This window comes from Zophobas morio, unplaced genomic scaffold (genome assembly GCF_036711695.1).
Source record: "Zophobas morio isolate AGI-343-1 ecotype UQ-CSIRO unplaced genomic scaffold, CSIRO_AGI_Zmor_V1 ptg000011l, whole genome shotgun sequence".
NCBI lineage: Eukaryota > Metazoa > Arthropoda > Insecta > Coleoptera > Tenebrionidae > Zophobas > Zophobas morio.
This window is the reverse complement of record NW_026972116.1, coordinates 2,928,625-2,935,564: the sequence shown is the minus strand read 5'-3', so window position 1 is coordinate 2,935,564 and position 6,940 is coordinate 2,928,625. Positions and strand designations below refer to the sequence as shown.

The 6,940-nt window shown below is 34.7% G+C and overlaps 1 long non-coding RNA gene across 1 annotated transcript; it reads right to left on the bottom strand.

Moving 5' to 3' along the window:
- Positions 1-365: 365 nt before the first annotated feature.
- Positions 366-1,723, bottom strand: LOC135127409 (uncharacterized). The gene is made up of 3 exons (XR_010280218.1): positions 1,212-1,723; positions 1,095-1,153; positions 366-1,046 (listed from the first exon to the last, which is right to left on the bottom strand). It is a non-coding gene; the product is annotated as an uncharacterized LOC135127409 (long non-coding RNA).
- Positions 1,724-6,940: the final 5,217 nt, after the last annotated feature.

Genomic DNA, 6,940 nt, shown 5'->3' with positions numbered 1-6,940 from the left:
AGCTGGGTATTTTTTTCATTCCACATTACAAGCTGCAGATTTCCATTCATTAACTTTGCAAGTTCTCAAACTTCTGACAGACTGTGGATTTCTAGTTTTACGCATTGTTACGGACAATCATCCCTCTAATGTAGGACTGTTCAGAAATTTATGTGGAGGAACACTCAGATATTACATTGAGCATCCATTTCTTCCACCAATGCCTTTATTTCTTTCTTTTGATTTTTGTCATGCGATGAAAAATGCAAGAAACCTTTTTTTGCACCATAATATGAACTCCTCAGCTGGCATCATTTCTTCGTCCTATTTGAAATCCTTATATGGCCTACAAAAGGAATGGCCTGTGAAACCTGTCAGGTACCTTACCAAAAAACACCTATTTCCAACCAATCTGGAGAAGATGAATGTGTTGCGAGCTGTACAGGTTTTTTCACCGCCAGTTACTTCAGCGCTTAAATTATTAAAAGAAGATGGATATGATAATTTTATTGATGCTGATGGGACTATCTTATACATGGAAAACATGTATCATTTCTTTCAAGTGCACAATGTTTCAACTCGCAGGCACTACATTCATGCCCTCGATAGCACTGTTGCACCATATGTGAACGTTTCGGACGAACGCCTTCACTGGTTGAATGTGACTTTCCAACATTAAGTCAAGGATATTTAGTCTACTTCAAGCAGGACTGGTTATTCAGGCTTAAGCGACGAAACGGCACATGCTTTGTGTTTCACAGCAAAAAGCACATTTTTGTGCATTCAGTTTCTTCTTAAACAATCTGGATTTTATTATGTATTAACTAGATCATTTAGCTCGGACGCAGTTGAAGCAACATTTTCCCATATTCGCCTAAAAGGAGGCTCAAATGACACCACTGATGCTCGTGCTGCAGAATATGCTTTACGGCAAATTCTACGAAGTGGCATTTTAAAATCATCTTTATTTGCTAACACCGCAAGTACTGTTAGTCATGTATCTTTGAATCAACTGTCTCATCAGAGAAATCAAACAGCAGAGGACCAACTTGAAGAACTACTTCTGCCTGCAGATTTACGTTACAAAATTGATAGTTTAAAACGGAATCAAGTACCTGAAAGTAACCTCTACTCTGCATCCATAGCTTTCTTAGCTGGATATGTAATTCTTAAGCTGCAACAAAAAATTCGATGTGATAATTGTATTGCACCATTAGTATCAAGTACAATACCTGGACCTCTGCTAAAATTAATAACCCTTCAAGACCATGGTGGCTTAATACACCCAAGTGAACTATTTGTGGGACTTGTAAAGCAAATAGCCGATGTCATCCAAGAAATTTTACCACACTTAAGTTTTAACAAAACATGTGACCACCTGATTAAGCTCTTACAACCAAAATTACTAAAAAATCCATTACTACCTTGCGTTGAACACCAACAAGACCTCAGCGTGATCATTATACTAACAGTAGCAAAACCGGTCTTGTCGAATATATGTCTAGAAAAAACAGATTCTTTAAAAAGAAAAATAATAGACAACAAACCCCAAAGCAGGAAACTATTGAAGCTTTAATAAATGGTTTATTCTTATTATGGTATTATTTCTTGCTTGTTTTGAGTTTCTATTTAACACTGACATCAACCACTTCTGGCAGTGACACTTGGTCACATCACAGTGACAGTGACACTTGGTGTTTGGTGGCATATCAAAGTTGTTTAAAATCCCACAAGGTTGCTCCACTTTCGGTACGTTTGATAGGAACTTTAAAAAGCGCGAGTGACGAGGCCTTATACAGCGTTTAAGCAGTATGAATCTAGTTGGCCTTGTAAAACGCATAGTTTTGTTGTGTCAGCTGGTGTAACGTGTTTTTAAGGTACTTATTCTAAAACCTCATTTATGTGAAATAGATTTGCTGAAAGGCTGCTCTATTTTCAAAATAGCTACTCTGCAGTTATCGAATGCGTATAGAACTGGCTTCATTTTGCCGTGGTAGTTCATTTTAATTGCTTAATTATTTTGAGGTTAGGAATATGTTTTTATTTCCTATCGGTTTTGGGGTATGGAAGACTTTTGTTTTTGGGGCACGGAGAACTCAAGTCAAGAAATGTAAATATTATGAAAAAATCAATCAAACAAAGAAGTGAACTACAAAATAAAACATTGCGCAAAAAGCCAAGGTTCCTTAATAGTGACTAGGTTAGTGCATACAGCGAGTTTGATGACAGACCTGGTACAGGGGGAAGGGGAGCCACTACTCGGTTGTGACGTAGAAAGTACCTCGCTAGGGTTTTTGGGATCTTGTTGTGAACTACACTGACTGTGATTACGTCCTGGCGACAAAGGTTTTGTAAACACAATGCCAGTTTCGGCAAAATCGCTCTTGGAAAAAATACCTCGATTTAAAATTAACCGCGTAGGGGTACTTTCAACGTCATCAACATGTCTCTTCAAGATCATGATATACCCTAACATAATCACTATAAAGGGACCTTGCAAAAAAGCCAAGAAAAAATACAGACAGATAGTGGCAGCGATGGAAATGACGCATGTTTGTTTTGCAAAGAGCTATATACTAAAGCTAAGCAAGGCGAAGGTTGGATAATGTGCCAAATATGCAATAAATGGGCCCACAATGCTTGTGCAGGCATAGATGAAGATGATGACGAGTTTATTTATGAATTTTGTCAGTAGAGAAGTAATTTACACTACGGTCCTGCATGCCCCTTACGTGGGGCATAGAGGATTTTGCGCATGCTCGACAAAAAAAGAAGTTTTCTCTAAGAATATCCATTATTTTTTTGTTGTTATGGTGTTTCATTGTGAAGCAGTGGCGGCTCCTCGGGGTGGGCAGGGTGGGCAATGCCCACCCTATTTGATTGTTTATGATACGAAGTAAAATATTGTTTTTTTTTCTTTTTTAAAATATTTTATATGTATACACAAATAATTATCGTCGTAAACATCATTTAAGCCAACGGATTTTCTTCATTACATCCCGCAGTTTCCCCAACTGAGAAATTGCAGTTGTAAAAAAGTGCGTCAGATCTCGGCGTTATACGGTTCATGTGAGGATGGGCTAGTCCACCCTGGTCCACCCTGTTGATTGTAAGCAACGACATACGTTCGGTTTTCTATGTACGTAATTGAGAGTAAAGAATTCGAAACGCGCGTCTTTGCATATCCGTGTTTTCTTGCTTCAAGCGGGGCAGGACGCCCTGGCCTCAACGTATATCTCAAACGCTGCAGAATCGGATCTCTCGATATTCGATTCAAGGATTCAATAAATTAATTTCGATTTTGTTACTTCTTCTGTATTGTAAAAGTATAGAGGTAATTATTTTTATTACTCTATTGAAATATGGGTAAGGTAGTAAGGAAAATAATGTTATGCGAAAATTCTTGAATACTATTGTTATAGAAAAGAGCAACACCATAATAATTAATAAATACTTTTTCATATCAAATGAAAATTTGTAATAACCATATTCTTGTATTATGACCCCGTGTAAACTTTATAATGAATTATAAATTTAAAAATCCGAATAACCAATGATGAGAATAAGTAATATATTTATTATTGCAGTACGTATCTGACATGTGTATCTTTTTATTATTACATATGCATTTTTGTTTCATAAATATAACTGTAGCAGAGTCAACAAAAGTTAAATATACGCTTAATTTATTATTTAATTCAGACTGTCCGCACAGGTTTGTTACGCGTTCGCTCTAGCATGGGTGGGCAAATCCACCCTGAAAATCGGAAGCACTCGGCATGGTTCGTCCTCGTCGGAGACACGACTCAACTGAATTCAGTCAGATCAGAAACTGCAGTCAGGGTAGTGCATTTAATTATAAAATGTAGCTTATTCAAATTACCAAATAGTTAGGCGGGTACATACCAAAGTAGGTACTTTCTAGCAGTTTTTTTTAATGGCAAATCCTACTGTAAGCTGTGCAAATAATGTTAGAGAGGCGGTAAAGAAGGCATTAAAGACATTGAGTTTTTGTTTTTAATAAATAAATTCAGTAGTATGGAACTTGATATTTATGAATTATTTGTTTATAAATTAAGGTCATGTCCCGAAATGAAACAATTGGTCATCACAAACTCTCGTGGCAGTAATAAAGGCTTTAATCAAAGTTCGGACAATAAATATTAGGCACCTATTGGTTGATCGGTAGTGAAACAACAAACAAAACTGTTGGAATTATCTGCTATTTAACATAAAATTAAATTACGAACACTTTAGAATTCCACAAGAAGAGCGATATAAAATATATTGCTACTGCTTTACAAAAACATGACCAATCTGAATAAACGAAAATTACTTGGAAAACGAAGTGAAACTATAGAAAATTCTCTTAAATTCGGCGTTTATTCGATATGATAATTTTCTTGGCTACACAAAAACATACATTTCGGGGACAAGATGAATCGCAAATTTCTCTTAAAGTAAATTCGATGATAAATTTAAAAAGTTTTTTGGAGGAGTCTTTGGTAATTAGTGGTCTTCAGAACGATTATTTTGGAATTATTCTTATTTTATTTGTTATTGTTAACTTTGTTAGTATTTTGAGAATTTATGTTTTGTTTGATTTGGCATTTTTAATTTTGCTTTTACAATAATTTTCCAAATTGCTGCTTTTTCTAAGTGTAGCTTGTGTCAAAGGTTTAAAATTTAATGTTTTCTCGTCATGTTATTTCAAAATCTTTACATGTTGGGATCATTATTTGAGTTTATAGTTCTATAAACTCCTAACAAATCTATTTATGTGCTGAACCTTTTTTTTGCTCCTCTTTCCTCTTCTAGCAAGGGTCTTCGACGTTCTCGTTGGTTCTTGCTGACCGACATTGTAAGTAACATTTATAAAATAATATATATGTAATATACATAAAATATTTGTTATATTATATTGATTGACATGCAGCACCAAAACAAAAACACGTTCTCACAAAAATGATGAATTATATATATGTATATATTTTTTTTTCATACATGTTATAACCTACCTACAATGCTTTGCCCACCCATCAAAAATCACCACGAGCCGCCACTGTTGTGAAGAAATAAATAGTTAATTTGTTTGTGTGTTTTTATTAAAATCTGTAAAGAAATACTCGATGTTGAGAAGTACCACAAGTGTCAATGAAAATTACAACATAAAATTATTTTATTTGTTCCTCACTTGTAAACATCAATTCCAAGTCACTCTGTATTAAACATGAAAATGTCACTTAACTGGCTATAGCCTGTAAAAAATGTTACTGGCTGCCAGTAAAATTTTTACAGCCCTGCTCATGCTCATACCGCCATGTATTTTAAACATTTTAAACTATTGTAAGTTGAAATGACAGCCAAAATTGATTCAGGTAAATTTTCACTTACAATTGCTGCTTCCTCAGTAATATAGCTTGCGCCATACTCATTTCAATACATCGAAAACGATAAATCGAAAAATCTAAATGACAGAACTAGACAACACAGTAAATGCTATGACAAGTGCCATGCTGACGAGTAAATGACATTAACACCTTTAATTTGCGTTAGTTATCTTAAGACTTTGTTTTGTCTCTTTATCGAGAAATTCTATATGAAATTGTTATACATCAAAAATGAATAAATATTAATAAATGCTGAAATGTTACTAAATGCTGTTGTTTAAGCTATGAAGAATTTTTTCAGTTGATTTGTCGTGAAATTGGGTATTATTGTAAAATTGACAAATCAGTACTTACAAAATTGACATACCTACATATTGGTATGTGTAATAATTTACAGATATTGTTAGGTTATGCCATAGTTACCAGAATATTTTTGTGTATGTAACATACTTCTTAACAGACAGAAACCGATTAACGTATTATATTTATAGTCCGGAGGAGTAGGTATAAGTATTTTATTTATATTCGGTCGAGTACAAGTAGTACCTACTTATACGCCGCTCGAACGCACTGTCATAGAAATGGGGCTTAAACTCAAGTAACAACGTGCTATAAATGTCAATATTTGAAAATAATAGATATTTATTTTATTAAGAGTTTCAGTGATACTTTATGTGACGGAATATGGACGATTGATTAAACGTTAAAAATTATTTAAGTCCGTACGAGTCATAATACAATATTTTATTTTCAAACGTCATATAACTGACACTTATATGACGTTCTTACCGGGGTTTAAGTGTCATTTCTATGACACCGTATTTGAGCGGCGCATAAGTACTACTTATACTCCGCCGGCATATAAATAAAACATAAGTATAAATCATAGTGGTTGTCAAGCATAGTAACCATGGTAAGTGAAATCAAGGCTGTGTGGTACCACCCGAAGTTCTCGGCTGCTCGGCTCTCGTCGGGTGTTCGGTACCACCCCCAAATTGATTCATCACCGCCCTCCTGGACGAACGAGTGGCGGAACTAGAGTCACCAACAACCCGTCAACGGGCACGCGTCGCAAAAATACATAAATGTTTCATTATCAAGTATATGTATATATATTGACATGTACATAATAATCAATAAATCGTTGTTAAAAGTGCACGTCGTTCCAAAATTAATAATCACTACAGTTTCCACAAAGGCAATTCCTTAATGAAGCAAGAAGATAGGAAATAATCATTTCAAAAGAAGATTAATCCTTTGCAAATAAAATATTATATTTCTTTCGGAGTTTAAGTGACTTCATGTGACTCGTATGGACTTAATTCGCCTCGCTATCGCTCGGCGTTTAATCGTCCATACTCCGTCACATAAAGTATCACTTAAACTCCTAATAAAATAAATATCTATTATGTTCAAACGATTAACGTTCTTTTGAAATTATTATTTCCTGTCTCCTTGCTTCATTAAAAATGTACCTTGTATTGATTTAACATGGTTACTATGGTTAACAACCAAGACAATTTTCACATACACGTATTCTATTTATATTCCACCAGTGTTTTATTTATAAC